The sequence below is a fragment of the Balaenoptera borealis genome (genome assembly GCF_965194805.1).
Source record: "Balaenoptera borealis genome assembly, contig: HAP1_SCAFFOLD_1363, whole genome shotgun sequence".
Taxonomy (NCBI): Eukaryota; Metazoa; Chordata; class Mammalia; order Artiodactyla; family Balaenopteridae; genus Balaenoptera; species Balaenoptera borealis.
The window spans coordinates 91,735-110,401 of NW_028122858.1; the positions used below are offsets into that span (position 1 = coordinate 91,735).

The 18,667-nt window shown below is 45.7% G+C and overlaps 1 pseudogene across 1 annotated transcript in view; it reads left to right on the top strand.

The window, feature by feature from the left end:
• Positions 1 to 939: 939 nt before the first annotated feature.
• The window catches only part of LOC309622001 (uncharacterized protein C2orf78 pseudogene), a 57,663-nt pseudogene continuing 39,935 nt past the window's right edge, over positions 940 to 18,667 (top strand). Inside the window, exon 1 of the transcript in view lies at positions 940 to 1,023. The product of the transcript in view is annotated as an uncharacterized protein C2orf78 pseudogene (transcript). The remainder of the gene's footprint in view (positions 1,024 to 18,667) is intronic.

Sequence of the window (18,667 nt, forward strand, 5' to 3'; positions counted from 1 at the left end):
AGCAAATTATGGGCCAAACAATTGCAACCAAAGGCTGGAAGAGGAAAGGTCTGCAACCAGCTCTGTCTCCTAGCTCTCTGGTATTTGCTGCCAACGAGCAGAGTCTATTTCGTGAAGCATCAAGCACTGAAAAGAAGACTCCTGCTGCTGGAAGTTGACAGGAAGTAACGTCCAATGCAAGATCAAGGCTTGTCCTCGAAGCAATGCCCATAATGGAAGAAAAAAAAAAAAGAGAAAGCGGAAGAGAAACGTTAAGTCGCAAGTCCAACCTGGCCCCCAGCCTAGCCCAGCCCAAGGAAGGTAGGAGTCAAGGAGAAGAAACTAAAAGAGAAGAGCCTTGGACCACAACATTCTCCACAAGGTACACTCAAGAAACTTCACCCTACTCTTGAACCAAGTTACAAAGAGAGCTTCTTAATCCCTACTTTGGCTCCTTAAAAGCTGCTATCAGTTCACTCATTAGACACATCTGATTTCAGAACAACTGTAATAGTTCAAACTAGATGGCTCTTTCCTTCCTAAGGATTATTAATTAAAGAAGATCTATATAGCTCTAAGTATATGATACATAAAATAGAATACTCTGTAGAATATAAGTAACTCTTAGTTCAGTGTATTAATGAACGTCTGTAAGAAATGTGGCAATGATTTCCCTAATGGAAGAGCCTGGGGGAGGTAAATCTGTCTTCTAGGATTTCCTCCTCCCCAAAGCTCAGAAACTCAGGTGTTGTTTTAGCTCTCCTACACTCTCTTCACCCAAGCCCGCCTTCCTGTTGGGGATCGGACCTCCCTATTGGCTCTCTCATACCTTTCAACTGCCTGCTTTGTGACATCACTCTCCTCCCAAACCTACTACCACTTGGTAGAGCCTTGGGGTTTCCGTGGAGCTGTTTGGACCAGTAACCAGTGACCTCTGTACTGGACACGTGCGCCGTTCAGCTGCAGCCACTCAGACATCCTCTAGTGTTGTCTCCTCATCCCTTGTACCTGCAGTGGATGCTTCCTCTTCTCTGACCATGTCAGGTAAGAAAAGAAACTTTGGAAAGTTTTGCGTTCGATTTCTTTTGCCCCTAAATTGAGTAGGAGATTCAAAATAGCATGGAATAATGAGGGAAAGTATTGAACTACAAGTCTGGAGACCTAATTTCACTTTTGACTTTGACGTTTACTATCTGTGTGACTTTGGACAAATCACTGGCTGTCTCACAAAGCCTGTTGCTTTCCTTAACTGTTACGTTAGGATACCACATTGGGTTGATCACTCTGATCCCCTTCTTTTCCAGTATTGAGCCTTAAAGGGTACCCATGTAGAAAACGAAATCAGACACTTCTCAAGAGTGTTTCAACAGAAACATAGAAAAGCCAGGGGACATAGAAAACTAGCAATATATACCAAGATGTTTCATCTCTAATGGTCTCCCTCCACTAGGATTTCGACTAGTTGAAAAGAGAGAATAGGGAGAGAGGATGGAGAGTACTGGGCTCTACAGGGAGGCACAGAGTCGAGCGTAAGGAAGTTTAGGATGGTTTTCATTAGCACAGGCCAACAGGCACCAAGAGATGGGAGAAAATGTAAGAATGAAGAGGGAAAGCATAGAGGAGCTCTCAAGAAAAACGGAGTTTGCAATGGAATGCTGATGGGAACCAAAGATTTTCAATTAAAGCAGAAACAGCACAGAGGGAAACCTGCTCAGAGCAGGGCAAAACCAAGTTGATGGTAGCAAACCCTTACATTAACAGACTTAAGAAGGAAAGTAAGGCCAGAACAGGGGATCACCGGGAAAGGCAGCTTATCAGAAAAGTCATACTCCGTTTTCTTTCTTTTATTGCCTCTCTGAATACAGTTGGCCACTTGACAGTTTTGAATATAAACATTTTAGAAATACGTTTTAGAAATGATGCCTCCTATAAACAAGCAACCACAGTGGTTATCTAGGGGGCTGCTTTTCAGTGTTTTATTCTTTCTAATTTTTAAACTAGGTAGACATTTCACCAATTCAACATTTTAAGTGATATCTTCTAAATTGAATCAGAAGGACTATTTTCCTTGGTGTGATATGTAGGTTCTAAGGCAAGGCTGCTTTTCATTTTTACAGTTATTTCCTTCCTAACACAGAGAGCACATTGATCAACAGCCATCGTTCGCTTGTAGAGCTTAGCTACCGAAGAAGAAGAAGAAAAAGTCAAGCCCCACATCTCTAATTCCCCCCCCCACTTAGGGAATTCCCTGGCGGTCCAGTGCTTAGGACTCAGTGCTTTCACGGCCAGGGCCACGCGGCGCGGCCAAAGAAACAAAACAAACAAACATCCACGTTTATCGAAAACCATATTGTGGAGTCCTGTGGATTTTCTTACATTTGAAAATCTTTTTTAATTGGATTCTAGGCATGATGGTTTTTTGAGGTTTTGGGATGCCATCTTCTTGGATGCTGAAGATGATTCTAATCTAAGTTCTAGGATAAATCCAAAAACCTTCCTGATACATTTTAAGCTTCCTTTCTGCTTATTATATAAGCTATATTCATTGAAATATATATTTCTCCTAGGCTTAATACCTCTTACTTGCTGGGTAAAAATATGAAGGAGCACAATAATGAAACTCTTTTACACTTATTATTTTGCTGTCTGCTTCGTACCGGTTTTCATTGAAATACTTGTCTATATGTGTTGTGGCTACCTATACATGCACATTTATTGCATTCTGTTGCTTGTTATGCATTTTTTACTGACATACCTTCTCTGTCTGTATGCATTGGCTAGGAATTCATTCACCTCTATCACCTCCATCGTGTTTTCTGGTTAATAGTATTCACTAAAATAGAGTGGGCAAAATTCACTTTCATAATATTGCATGGATGGTACAGAATGCCATTTGTTAGTAAATTCATTAGGCTTCGATACTTGCCACATACCCCAGTTTTCATTAATATCTATGGATTTCTTTTTCGTTAACGTAATATGCTTGTCATGATTTTTCTTTGTCTTTCTAGAACTTATTGTATCTTCCTCCATATAAATCATACGCAATAGATCAGCTTATTCATCTATTAATTATTACTGCTATTATTATTGGTGGTGGTGTTATAACCACTTTATAGGTGAGGAATCTGAAGTAATCAGATAACTTTTCCCTTTCCAAAAGCACTTAAGAAATCCACTTTCGGGTAATCATTTTGAGGTAGGATGAGAAACCGGGCTTGAAGAGGGCAAAAATGACTCTTTCAATTCACCAGTTGGACTGAGCTGTACGTCACCTCTAGGTAATAGCGTGGGAACTGCACAAGCAAAGGGAGACACTGAAGACGACAATGGTAATAGCCGTACTGTTTTCTAATGGACAAAAAAAATGCCTATATTATAAGTTCTATTTCTCCTGCTTTCTGGCAGTATCATGCTCAGAGTGGAGTCCTGGCAAGGAAGTCAGGATACTTAGGTTCTGAAACCTGGTAATGATACTAACATAATGAGAGAACTTGAACAAGTCAACCCGACCTCTCTGAGCCTCAGTTTCCTTACTCACGAAATGAGACTGAGAACATCGAAGTTCTCTAAGGGCCTCCTAGTTCTAAAATGCTTCCAGTCTAGGAAATAGCATAGAAGTCAATACGAGTGCAGGCTGAAGGGAAAGACAGGGCAGGGAGAAGGTTGCTTCCAGCCTAGAGAACAATCTCTGAACCACACCACTTGGCTCTTCTGCCCGTCTGTGCCCAAGATGGGAGCACAGGCAGTTAATAGAGAAGAGTGGAAAACTGCTCAGTCCTTACAGCCATCATTAACTGTCTGATTTTGGGTTTCTCAGGAAGTAGTGATAGTAGAGGTGTCCTGATAGCAAGAACCTTCAGATGATGCCGTTCCTCAAACGTAGTGAGAATTTCTCAACCTCCCTGAGTTTTTCATGACCCTCTTGTTCTTACAGAAAATTTCCAACATCCATCTCTACTTGGAACTCTAAATTCTCTGCAGCATTCTCCTCCTGTGGTGAGCAATGCAACTTCCCTAACACGAAGTGTCTGCAACTTCTCCAGAGTCTCTGCCCCTGCCGTCAGTTCGGCATCGGCTACTGGTACCCCTTTCCAGACACTCATGGGTAGTGCCTACCTTTACCAACATTCTAGCACGACTATGTTATCTGGAGTTACTGACCACAGCCAGATCTCCACTTCAGCTGCTTCCTATCCAGGTGTTCTTGAGTGGGACATCACAGCAAGCACTGAAAAGAATTCTTCTTCACTCGGAGACTTTACTCTGGCACTCACTGACCGCCACACAGCTGCCTCCTCCATGTTTCTGGCAGCCCAGGATGATAAAACTTCAGACGCCAAGAACATGGTCCCTCTACATCCATCGCTTTCTGCCAGCCTTGCTCAGGGAACACCATCTCAGATTCCAAATCAGGGGCAGAGCCGCCTGCCACTTCCCTGCCAGGAAGGGAGCCAGGTATATTACTATAACCAAGGCACACTGGGGTCTTTACTGTATGGAGAACTTGGCTCCTGCCCGCAATCCTACGGCTCGGCGTCATACACAGGAAGTCGGGCCTCTGGGCAACCAGAAATGGGAATGGGACTGAAGGAGATTCAGCCCACAAATATCCGACCACCAGCTTCCACCTCTGCAGTCTGCCACCCTGTGTCTGCTCAACGCATCACAGAAACAAGTTTTCAAGGTGAGTATAACAAACGCCAGAGAAAGTTGAAGAATGAGGTCGGCACTCAAAAATGGGGTCAAATCGACAGCTGGGAAGGGGTGTAGAGGCAGGTAGAATTTAGATCCTGAGCCTTTAATAACCACTACCTTCGCTCAGTGCCCTCTGTTTTTAGACTCTCTATGAGAACACCTAGGGCTTCCCTGGTGGCGCCGTGGTTAAGAATCCGCCTGCCAATGCAATGCGGGGGACACGGGTTCGAGCCCTGGTCTGCGAAGATCCCACATGCCGTGCAGCAACTAAGCGCATGTGCCACAACGACGGAGCCTGCATTCTAGAGCCCGTGAGCCTCAACTACCGAAGCCCACGTGCCTACAGCCCATGCTCCGCAACAAAGAGAAGCCACCGCGATGAGAAGCCCGCACACCGCAACCAAGAGTAGCCCCCGCTAGCCGCCAACTAGAGAAAGCCCGTGCACAGCAATGAGAGACCCAGTGCAGCCAAAAAAATAAATACGTAGAATAAATAAGTTCAAACAGTAAATAAATACATAAACATAAATTACAAAAAAAAGAACACCTAATGCAGGTGGGAAGGTGGGAGGGCCACTGTAGAGGTCATCTATGCTACATGTACAAGAACCCCGAGAGCACACCAATCGGTACCACACTTTTCACTGCTGTAGCTGATCGTTCCCCCTGTACTGCCACACTGTAGCACTCCCTTCCCTCATCTACTGCTATAGTCTCTTCGGAAGGTGTTTCAGAACTCTTGTTATGAGAGTGCCAGTTGAACTGTCCTCACTTCCTTCATTTATACCAGGATTGAAGACCTTGTGGTCCGAGATCCTGTCCAGAGAGCAAGCAGGCTAAGACTCTGTCTTTGTTGATGTATTTCATCAGCAAGGGCTCTACCCCCTCTCCTAGTTCATGGTGTGACGTGTTCTTGGCCTCTCGGGAAAGTGGGGAGAATGGAAAGGACCCTATATGAGAATGCTAGGCTTTGTAAAACATTTCAGGTTTTTAAAAATAAGACTCATTTTGTATTCGACTTATAAACAGTCCTATGAAATACAAAGCGAGCCGAGAATCAGCGACAGGAAAGGCTCACCAGTAAGAATTACAACAGTCACCGCTTACCTCGTAGCATAGGGCACTGTCCGTGATCCTTAAGAAGAGTTAGTAGAAATGCCTTGCCCATCTTGCCCCTGAACCCCTTGAAAGGTACACGACTGCTGTGTTGGTGTTTAGGGGGAGCATCTCACTTACCAGGGACTGACTTCTCCCTTGATCCCTTTGTAGGGATGGAGACCTCCCCCCTGGTGATGAAAAATTCCCTGGGATTGCAACCTCCAAGCCAGACGTTTTGTGTGACACAAAGTCAAGAACTCCCCAAGTCCTGCAGTAGCAGAAACAGCCACATACTTGAGAGTAACCCACCATCTGAACTTGGGGACATTTCAGTGACAGCTCCAGTCCAGAGTGCCAGGCGTCTCCTGGCCCTGCCTCCAGCTCCAAGCCAGGGACAAATAGAGAGTAAGCACGTGGATGATATCAAAACCAAGCTTTCAAAGCCTCTGGATGCCTACCAGATCCCAACAGAGAACCAAGATCCTCCACTACTCCCTTTAGGAATCCCTGATATTCACCAGCCGCTGGCCTGCACCGATCCCCTCAGCCAAGAGGAGCAGCCTGGTTCTGAAAATGCTGATCTGGGAGAGAACAGCCGGAGTCGTCAGGACCTAGGGACACTTGAAAATGGGATTGAACCTAGCAGTGGTCTTGCAGACATTACTACACTGGCGGAGGATATTCACCTTCCCCAGCTCTTTAATCCTTTGAAAGATCTTGATCAATCCCAAGGTCCCAACGTGATCAAAGCTAAAGACACCAGAGCCATTAAGGTGAATCAGGTGCAGGAAAAGCCAAGTGTCATAAAGGTTCCCTCTGATCAACCCAGGAAGAACAAACAGAAAGCCTCTGAGCCTATCAGTGGCGCTCCCAAGGCCAAAATCCAGCCAAAGAATCCAGAGTGCCTGTTAGGGGGAGAAGTGGTTACATGCCACGCTGCAGTCAGTGACAGGGCTCCTGTGAACACGGCCAAGCACTCTCAAGGCAAACCTCAGAAAGCTGCATCCAGAAAGATCAGCAAAACTAAGAGCCACGGGCAGGAAAAGACCAAAAGGACCAGAGGGAGAAACAAGGCTGAGGAGAACAAGCAGTCAGGGAACAAAGTCAAGGCAGAAGAGAAGCCAGCAATCCCCCACACGAAGCGAAAGGAACACCAAACTGAGCTTCTCCAACAGAGCTTTCAAAAGCCTCGAACCTCCCTTGGCGTGCGCATGCTGGAGTCTGTGAAGGTTCTTCATGCGCTGGGGAAGAAGAATGAGACGAAAACTGGGCTCTCTTCCTGTCGGCTCTTGGGAAAGTCAAGCAACCCCAAAGACCCCCAGCCACCCCCAGCTATCCAGCCATGGCGGCATACCCCACGTGAGGGGAAGGGTCCTGAGAAAACGCAAGTCCAAGCCCAGAAACCAGACAGCAGTGCTGAAACAGAGTGTCCGTCTCCAGCCCAGTATGAGCGGCCTCCTCCTGGGAAGGTCAAGTTGATACCTCTGCCTTTTTCTGCCTGGGACAAGCCTCAAGCTCGACCCGCTCCTCGGAGGCCACAGTCTCTGGCCTCACATCGGCCTGCTGGGGCTTACCGTGCCCAGCCTGGTTCTACTGACTCAGCTCAACCTGCTGCAGCCAATTCATCCCAGCCAGCTCCTGCCTCTTTGCCAGGCCCCGCCAAACCAGCTCAGCCAACTGTGACCAACCCAACCCAACCGGCTTGGACCAACCATACCCAGCCTCGTGTCCCTCAGTCTGCTGCTCCTAGGCCTGCACCCTCCAAAACTTCATCTGGCGCTCCTCTCCAGCGGGAGCCTGTTCCCCCTGCTGTGAATAAGCGCCAGTCCCCACCCAAGCTCCAAACCCACTTTCTACTCCAAGACTTCAGCAAGCAACGAGTTCCATGGAGGGAACCCAACGTGCCTGAGCCAGTCATGTCAAAGCCCATCGAACAAGAGCAGAGGCCAGAGCGAGAGGCCATGAAGAGGCGGGCTCAACAACAACGGGAGAATGCTGCCAGATACACCTCTTCGGGCAAGCTGCAATTTTTCACCGAGAGGGAAAACGAAATGGAAATTGCCGACTACTACGGATACGTCAAGTGAGAGCTGCTAGGATTCTTGGTGCCACCTTGGCTACCAGCTGTTCTTCCATACACAGGTAAGACAGGTATAGAACTGAATAAGTAAATGGAATACAATTAATAGACGAGTAACAAACCTTTCGAATTTTCAGATGCTGCTAACTGGGGCGTGAGAAAGGAAGGACTGAAAGTTGGATGGGAGAATGAAGGAAAGGGGTAAAAACTGAGCAAAGAGGAAGGAACTTGGCCCAGGGCTAGGAAGGCCAAAAGAGACGTATGGATTTAGGAAAGGAAGCAGGAGCGAGGATGAAATGGCAGAAGTAAAAAGCAGGGTCAGAGGTCTGGGTTGAAAGAACACAATTGGAGTAGAGTTGAAGGTGACAGAAGATGAGTCTAGGTTTACTAGGAGAAATAGAAAAAGTCTCTCGGGGACGCTGGCCTTAAGTCTCACAACCACCAGATAGGTATTTCAGAAAACAAGAGGTTCAGGACACATCTCTGAAAGGTCTGAGTTGCCTTATTCAGGTGTGACTGTAGTGGGGGAATAGGGAAATCTACCAGAGAAGTGGCTAGGGCTCAGAGTTATCCTAGGGGCAGCTGACGACAGGGGCAGAGCCAAGGGAACTGCTGGATCAGGAGGCCCACGAACAAAGCAGGGGCATAGCCGCCTGTCACTTCCCTGCCAGGAAGGAAGCCAGGTATATTACTATAACCAAGGCACACTGGGGTCTTTACTGTATGGAGAACTTGGCTCCTGCCCGCAATCCTACGGCTCGGCGTCACACACAGGAAGTAGGGCCTCTGGGCAACCAGAAATGGGAATGGGACTGAAGGAGATTCAGCCCACAAATATCCGACCACCAGCTTCCACCTCTGCAATCTGCCACCCTGTGTCTGCTCAACGCATCACAGAAACAAGTTTTCAAGGTGAGTATACAGACGGCAGAGAAAAGTTGAACAATGAGGTCAGCATTCAAAAATGGGGTCAAATCGACAGCTGGGAAGGGGTGTAGAGACAGGTAGAATTTAGATCCTGAGCCTTTAATAACCACTACCTTCTCTCAGTGCTCTCTGTTTTTAGACTCTATATGAGAACACCTAGGGCTTCCCTGGTGGCGCCTGCCAATGCAGGGGACACGGGTTCGAGCCCTGGTCTGCGAAGATCCCACATGCCGTGCAGCAACTAAGCGCATGTGCCACAACGACGGAGCCTGCATTCTTGAGCCCGTGAGCCTCAACTACCGAAGCCCACGTGCCTACAGCCCATGCTCCGCAACAAGAGAAGCCACCGCGATGAGATGCCCGCACACCGCAACCGAGAGTAGCCCCCGCTAGCCGCCAACTAGAGAAAGCCCGTGCACAGCAATGAGAGACCCAGTGCAGCCAAAAAAATAAATACGTAGAATAAATAAGTTCAAACAGTAAATAAATACATAAACATAAATTACAAAAAAAAACAACACCTAATGCAGGTGGGAAGGTGGGAGGGCCACTGTAGAGGTCATCTATGCTACATGTACAAGAACCCCGAGAGCACACCAATCGGTACCACACTTTTCACTGCTGTAGCCGATCATTCCCCCTGTACTGCCACACTGTAGCACTCCCTTCCCTCATCTACTGCTATAGTCTCTTTGGAAGGTGTTTCCGAACTCTTGTTATCAGAGTGCCAGTTGAACTGTCCTCACTTCCTTCATTTATACCAGGATTGAAGACCTTGTGGTCCGAGATCCTGTCCAGAGAGCAAGCAGGCTAAGGCTCTGTCTTTGTTGATGTATTTCATCAGAAAGGGCTCTACCCCCTCTCCTAGTTCATGGTGTGAAGTGTTCTTGGCCTCTCGGGAAAGTGGGGAGAATGGAAAGGACCCTATATGAGAATGCTAGGCTCTGTAAAACATTTCAGGTTTTTAAAAATAAGACTCATTTTGTATTGGACTGACAACAGTCCTATGAAATACAAAGAAGGCCGAGAATCAGTGACAGGAAAGGATCACCAGTAAGAACTACAGCAGTCACCGCTTACCTCGTAGCATAGGGCACTGTCCGTGATCCTTAAGAAGAGTTAGTAGAAATGCCTTGCCCATCTTGCCCCTGAACCCCTTGAAAGGTACACGACTGCTGTGTTGGTGTTTAGGGGGAGCATCTCACTTACCAGGGACTGACTTCTCCCTTGATTCCTCTGTAGTGATGGAGACTTCCCCGCTGATGAAAAATTCCCTGGGATTGCAACCTCCAAGCCAGACAGCTTTCCTATGGAATGACAGAGAACTTGTCAAGGTGAAACACCAGTCTGCGGGAGAAAGGGAGGAAGAGAATGATGGAAATCGTTTCTGGGAAACTATTTTTACATTATGTGTTGTTTGTTCCCGGTAAATAAACTGAAATCTTCTTAACAGTACAACAAAATCTAAACCACTAAAGCCAACAATACAGGAGTATAACGTTCGACAAAAATTTCTTTGGCTGCGCAGCATGTGGGATCTTAGCTCCCCAACCAGGGATTGAACCCACGCCTGCTGCATTGGAAGCGCAGAGTCTTCACCACGGGACCACCGGGGAAGTCCCAGGACTATCACTTTTAAAGGAGAAGGTACAAACCCCTCGGTTCTATGAACTGGAGATTTTTAGTAAGAAGTCAATATATTTGTTGTTAGGCACATTTTATGTTAGGCTGTCTCCCTGCACAGGATGCAGGCGCCTTGAGAATGGAAGTCATATCCCTCTATAGTACGTCCCTCTTCTTTCTGCTTTGCAGTTTGCTGCTCCACTTGTTCAACCCCACCTAGTAATAACCTATACTTCCCTTGTTCCTGTTTTCCCATCTGGAAAACAGACAAAAGGCAACCAAACAACGCAAAGGTCTCAACAAATAAGGGATATCCAAAACCAGAGATGGCCAGAACTTCTGTACCCCTGATGAAATAGTCCTCATACAAAACCTGATAATCAAATTCCTTAATGCTAGGAATCACAGTGAAAAATAGTATCTGAACTGACTTCTGTCAGATGAGTGAGAACTAAGGTTAATTCAGTGTATCTGAAGCATAGAAAGTGAGGGCAAAAGTGGCACAAGATGGGGCTAGAGAAGCAGAGAGGATTCTAGACCACGCAGAGTCTTAAAGGCCAACAGTGTGTTTTCTATTCTCAAAACAATGCTTGTGAGCGATGTTTATGAGCAACGTTCCAACTTGCTTTGAAGGTTTCTTGTGTGAAGAGTGGATTGGAAGGAAACAAGATATATGGACACCAGTTAGGACCTAATCGCAACAGACAGGCAAGTTCAGTATTAGGAAGTTGAGGAAGAGCTGGCTGACAGATTCCAAAGAAATTCAGGAGATGAACTGAAGCGGGCTTAATGGGGTAGGAGATGGAGGAAAGGAAGGTCTTAGGGAATTCAAGGGTTTACTGCACACATGAGCAAAGTCTCAAAATTAATCATTTGAACGTACAGAGGCGGATCTCCCAAATGACACCGGTTAGGAAGCAACGGTACGCCCTTTAGAATTCCTAGAGACAACACAAATCAACTGTTTCGATGGAAAATTCGGCGGGACTCTTGATTTCCATGGGAATACAGAGAAAAGAGACACTGATCTGGCTTGCAGGTATATTTAGGAAGCTGTTAGCCGGACATCACCTACTAGTATCATGTAAGTAGGCCGTCCGAAGTAGGAAGCTTAGGGGAAAAACCTGGAGGAAAACTTAAAAGCTTAAGCCACACCTCTACACTACACCACCTTTCACAATTTCTTCTCAGATAAGCATCATCCCCATCAGTGAAGAAACTCGTTCGTACCTCATAATAGGAAAAACAGGCCTAAAGATTCAATGTGTGTCTTGGGAGGTCCCATCTATGCGATATCTTCCTGGGACCAGAAAAGGCCCCAGGAAGATCCATCTCTGCACCCCTGAAAGCTTACCACCAAGGAAAATGACTAGGTCCATAGATTTCCTCCCTCAAACCAGCTTACCTCACACATAGATCATTAGCAACTCCGCCCTTACTCACATTATCACAGTCACAAGAGTGGTTAGGGAGAAAAGCACTAACCAGGGGAACTAAAACAGAGGCAATCCAGGCCAAGCTGGGCTGGTGGCAGATATCTTGCTCCTTACGCTCGGGTGCATAATGCGACTCACCACAGTGCCTTTTTCACAGACCCTTTTGAACGTTTCTCCACAGAATCCAACAGCTCAAGTTAGTTCATGACGCTTCAAGGTCAACAATCGTCAAGAGAAAAACATGCAATATGTCTTACAATGTTGGATTCCTTACAAACAGGACAAGGAGATAACCATGTAGACAAAACCAGAGCATTTGAAAACATCTGTATTCTACAAACACACCAGTGAATGCTATAAATAAGGTACTATGACATAAAACAAAATGAAAACTAGATGTGAGACTCTTCTCTTCAGTGTACAGACTTCATGGCAGTTGCTGCACACTATCTAGCTACTTAGATCTTTAACTCTCTGTTCTGTTAATACCAAATGAGGCCCAAGTGTGTCAACCTGTTTCCCACAGAAACCAAAAAGTCTACATGCATCTCTTTTCTCCTGTGCCCTTTCACCTTACCTGCTCCCAATTCTCCACCAACGTCCTCCTCTTTCTCTAATTATTCTCCTCTTCATTTTGCTTGGCCTTGCCCCCAAGCATGCAAGACAGAGAGTCCTAGAGGTCCAAGATTCTAGAGTGGCTGTTTGCAAGGCGGAGGAGATTACAGTAACTGCCACACTGTATATACTTCTGTGCAAAGAAAAAGGGACAGTGTTCAGAATGTCTCTCACATATAACAAGAGCTGGAGATGGCAGGATACCTGTGTGGCCCAAGGAACTAGAGCTAGCAAATTATGGGCCAAACAATTGCAACCAAAGGCTGGAAGAGGAAAGGTCTGCAACCAGCTCTGTCTCCTAGCTCTCTGGTATTTGCTGCCAACGGGCAGAGTCTATTTCGTGAAGCATCAAGCACTGAAAAGAAGACTCCTGCTGCTGGAAGTTGACAGGAAGTAACGTCCAATGCAAGATCAAGGCTTGTCCTCGAAGCAATGCCCATAATGGAAGAAAAAAAAAAAAGAGAAAGCGGAAGAGAAACGTTAAGTCGCAAGTCCAACCTGGCCCCCAGCCTAGCCCAGCCCAAGGAAGGTAGGAGTCAAGGAGAAGAAACTAAAAGAGAAGAGCCTTGGACCACAACATTCTCCACAAGGTACACTCAACAAACTTCACCCTACTCTTGAACCAAGTTACAAAAAGAGCTTCTTAATCCCTACTTTGGCTCCTTAAAAGCTGCTATCAGTTCACTCATTAGACACATATGATTTCAGAACAACTGTAATAGTTCAAACTAGATGGCTCTTTCCTTCCTAAGGATTATTAATTAAAGAAGATCTATATAGCTCTAAGTATATGATACATAAAATAGAATACTCTGTAGAATATAAGTAACTCTTAGTTCAGTGTATTAATGAACGTCTGTAAGAAATGTTGCAATGATTTCCCTAATGGAAGAGCCTGGGGGAGGTAAATCTGTCTTCTAGGATTTCCTCCCCAGAGCTCAGAAACTCAGGTGTTGTTTTAGCTCTCCTACACTCTCTTCACCCAAGCCCGCCTTCCTGTTGGGGATCGGACCTCCCTATTGGCTCTCTCATACCTTTCAACTGCCTGCTTTGTGACATCACTCTCCTACCAAACCTACTACCACTTGGTAGAGCCTTGGGGTTTCCGTGGAGCTGTTTGGACCAGTAACCAGTGACCTCTGTACTGGACACGTGCGCCGTTCAGCTGCAGCCACTCGGACATCCTCTAGTGTTGTCTCCTCATCCCTTGTACCTGCAGTGGATGCTTCCTCTTCTCTGACCATGTCAGGTAAGAAAAGAAACTTTGGAAAGTTTTGCGTTCGATTTCTTTTGCCCCTAAATTGAGTAAGTAGGAGATTCAAAATAGCATGGAATAATGAGGGAAAGTATTGAACTACACGTCTGGAGACCTAATTTCACTTTTGACTTTGACGTTTACTATCTGTGTGACTTTGGACAAATCACTGGCTGTCTCACAAAGCCTGTTGCTTTCCTTAACTGTTACGTTAGGATACCACGTTGGGTTGATCACTCTGATCCCCTTCTTTTCCAGTATTGAGCCTTAAAGGGTACCCATGTAGAAAACGAAATCAGACACTTCTCAAGAGTGTTTCAACAGAAACATAGAAAAGCCAGGGGACATAGAAAACTAGCAATATATACCAAGATGTTTCATCTCTAATGGTCTCCCTCCACTAGGATTTCGACTAGTTGAAAAGAGAGAATAGGGAGAGAGGATGGAGAGTACTGGGCTCTACAGGGAGGCACAGAGTCGAGCGTAAGGAAGTTTAGGATGGTTTTCATTAGCACAGGCCAACAGGCACCAAGAGATGGGAGAAAATGTAAGAATGAAGAGGGAAAGCATAGAGGAGCTCTCAAGAAAAACGGAGTTTGCAATGGAATGCTGATGGGAACCAAAGATTTTCAATTAAAGCAGAAACAGCACAGAGGGAAACCTGCTCAGAGCAGGGCAAAACCAAGTTGATGGTAGCAAACCCTTACATTAACAGACTAAGAAGGAAAGTAAGGCCAGAACAGGGGATCACCAGGAAAGGCAGCTTATCAGAAAAGTCATACTCCGTTTTCTTTCTTTTATTGCCTCTCTGAATACAGTTGGCCACTTGACAGTTTTGAATATAAACATTTTAGAAATACGTTTTAGAAATGATGCCTCCTATAAACAAGCAACCACAGTGGTTATCTAGGGGGCTGCTTTTCAGTGTTTTATTCTTTCTAATTTTTAAACTAGGTAGACATTTCACCAATTCAACATTTTAAGTGATATCTTCTAAATTGAATCAGAAGGACTATTTTCCTTGGTGTGCTATGTAGGTTCTAAGGCAAGGCTGCTTTTCATTTTTACAGTTATTTCCTTCCTAACACAGAGAGCACATTGATCAACAGCCATCGTTCGCTTGTAGAGCTTAGCTACCGAAGAAGAAGAAGAAAAAGTCAAGCCCCACATCTCTAATTCCCCCCCCCACTTAGGGAATTCCCTGGCGGTCCAGTGCTTAGGACTCGGTGCTTTCACAGCCAGGGCCACGCGGCGCGGCCAAAGAAACAAAACAAACAAACATCCACGTTTATCGAAAACCATATTGTGGAGTCCTGTGGATTTTCTTACATTTGAAAATCTTTTTTAATTGGATTCTAGGCATGATGGTTTTTTGAGGTTTTGGGATGCCATCTTCTTGGATGCTGAAGATGATTCTAATCTAAGTTCTAGGATAAATCCAAAAACCTTCCTGATACATTTTAAGCTTCCTTTCTGCTTATTATATAAGCTATATTCATTGAAATATATATTTCTCCTAGGCTTAATACCTCTTACTTGCTGGGTAAAAATATGAAGGAGCACAATAATGAAACTCTTTTACACTTATTATTTTGCTGTCTGCTTCGTACCGGTTTTCATTGAAATACTTGTCTATATGTGTTGTGGCTACCTATACATGCACATTTATTGCATTCTGTTGCTTGTTATGCATTTTTTACTGACATACCTTCTCTGTCTGTATGCATTGGCTAGGAATTCATTCACCTCTATCACCTCCATCGTGTTTTCTGGTTAATAGTATTCACTAAACTAGAGTGGGCAAAATTCACTTTCATAATATTGCATGGATAGTACAGAATGCCATTTGTTAGTAAATTCATTAGGCTTCGATACTTGCCACATACCCCAGTTTTCATTAATATCTATGGATTTCTTTTTCGTTAACGTAATATGCTTGTCATGATTTTTCTTTGTCTTTCTAGAACTTATTGTATCTTCCTCCATATAAATCATACGCAACAGATCAGCTTATTCATCTATTAATTATTACTGCTATTATTATTGGTGGTGGTGTTATAACCACTTTATAGGTGAGGAATCTGAAGTAATCAGATAACTTTTCCCTTTCCAAAAGCACTTAAGAAATCCACTTTCGGGTAATCATTTTGAGGTAGGATGAGAAACCAGGCTTGAAGAGGGCAAAAATGACTCTTTCAATTCACCAGTTGGACTGAGCTGTACGTCACCTCTAGGTAATAGCGTGGGAACTGCACAAGCAAAGGGAGACACTGAAGACGACAATGGTAATAGCCGTACTGTTTTCTAATGGACAAAAAAAATGCCTATATTATAAGTTCTATTTCTCCTGCTTTCTGGCAGTATCATGCTCAGAGTGGAGTCCTGGCAAGGAAGTCAGGATACTTAGGTTCTGAAACCTGGTAATGATACTAACATAATGAGAGAACTTGAACAAGTCAACCCGACCTCTCTGAGCCTCAGTTTCCTTACTCACGAAATGAGACTGAGAACATCGAAGTTCTCTAAGGGCCTCCTAGTTCTAAAATGCTTCCAGTCTAGGAAATAGCATAGAAGTCAATACGAGTGCAGGCTGAAGGGAAAGACAGGGCAGGGAGAAGGTTGCTTCCAGCCTAGAGAACAATCTCTGAACCACACCACTTGGCTCTTCTGCCCGTCTGTGCCCAAGATGGGAGCACAGGCAGTTAATAGAGAAGAGTGGAAAACTGCTCAGTCCTTACAGCCATCATTAACTGTCTGATTTTGGGTTTCTCAGGAAGTAGTGATAGTAGAGGTGTCCTGATAGCAAGAACCTTCAGATGATGCCGTTCCTCAAACGTAGTGAGAATTTCTCAACCTCCCTGAGTTTTTCATGACCCTCTTGTTCTTACAGAAAATTTCCAACATCCATCTCTACTTGGAACTCTAAATTCTCTGCAGCATTCTCCTCCTGTGGTGAGCAATGCAACTTCCCTAACACGAAGTGTCTGCAACTTCTCCAGAGTCTCTGCCCCTGCCGTCAGTTCGGCATCGGCTACTGGTACCCCTTTCCAGACACTCATGGGTAGTGCCTACCTTTACCAACATTCTAGCACGACTATGTTATCTGGAGTTACTGACCACAGCCAGATCTCCACTTCAGCTGCTTCCTATCCAGGTGTTCTTGAGTGGGACATCACAGCAAGCACTGAAAAGAATTCTTCTTCACTCGGAGACTTTACTCTGGCACTCACTGACCGCCACACAGCTGCCTCCTCCATGTTTCTGGCAGCCCAGTATGATAAAACTTCAGACGCCAAGAACATGGTCCCTCTACATCCATCGCTTTCTGCCAGCCTTGCTCAGGGAACACCATCTCAGATTCCAAATCAGGGGCAGAGCCGCCTGCCACTTCCCTGCCAGGAAGGGAGCCAGGTATATTACTATAACCAAGGCACACTGGGGTCTTTACTGTATGGAGAACTTGGCTCCTGCCCGCAATCCTACGGCTCGGCGTCATACACAGGAAGTCGGGCCTCTGGGCAACCAGAAATGGGAATGGGACTGAAGGAGATTCAGCCCACAAATATCCGACCACCAGCTTCCACCTCTGCAGTCTGCCACCCTGTGTCTGCTCAACGCATCACAGAAACAAGTTTTCAAGGTGAGTATAACAAACGCCAGAGAAAGTTGAAGAATGAGGTCGGCACTCAAAAATGGGGTCAAATCGACAGCTGGGAAGGGGTGTAGAGGCAGGTAGAATTTAGATCCTGAGCCTTTAATAACCACTACCTTCGCTCAGTGCCCTCTGTTTTTAGACTCTCTATGAGAACACCTAGGGCTTCCCTGGTGGCGCCGTGGTTAAGAATCCGCCTGCCAATGCAATGCGGGGGACACGGGTTCGAGCCCTGGTCTGCGAAGATCCCACATGCCGTGCAGCAACTAAGCGCATGTGCCACAACGACGGAGCCTGCATTCTAGAGCCCGTGAGCCTCAACTACCGAAGCCCACGTGCCTACAGCCCATGCTCCGCAACAAAGAGAAGCCACCGCGATGAGAAGCCCGCACACCGCAACCAAGAGTAGCCCCCGCTAGCCGCCAACTAGAGAAAGCCCGTGCACAGCAATGAGAGACCCAGTGCAGCCAAAAAAATAAATACGTAGAATAAATAAGTTCAAACAGTAAATAAATACATAAACATAAATTACAAAAAAAAGAACACCTAATGCAGGTGGGAAGGTGGGAGGGCCACTGTAGAGGTCATCTATGCTACATGTACAAGAACCCCGAGAGCACACCAATCGGTACCACACTTTTCACTGCTGTAGCCGATCGTTCCCCCTGTACTGCCACACTGTAGCACTCCCTTCCCTCATCTACTGCTATAGTCTCTTCGGAAGGTGTTTCAGAACTCTTGTTATGAGAGTGCCAGTTGAACTGTCCTCACTTCCTTCATTTATACCAGGATTGAAGACCTTGTGGTCCGAGATCCTGTCCAGAGAGCAAGCAGGCTAAGACTCTGTCTTTGTTGATGTATTTCATCAGCAAGGGCTCTACCCCCTCTCCTAGTTCATGGTGTGACGTGTTCTTGGCCTCTCGGGAAAGTGGGGAGAATGGAAAGGACCCTATATGAGAATGCTAGGCTTTGTAAAACATTTCAGGTTTTTAAAAATAAGACTCATTTTGTATTGGACTTATAACAGTCCTATGAAATACAAAGCGAGCCGAGAATCAGCGACAGGAAAGGCTCACCAGTAAGAATTACAACAGTCACCGCTTACCTCGTAGCATAGGGCACTGTCCATGATCCTTAAGAAGAGTTAGTAGAAATGCCTTGCCCATCTTGCCCCTGAACCCCTTGAAAGGTACACGACTGCTGTGTTGGTGTTTAGGGGGAGCATCTCACTTACCAGGGACTGACTTCTCCCTTGATCCCTTTGTAGGGATGGAGACCTCCCCCCTGGTGATGAAAAATTCCCT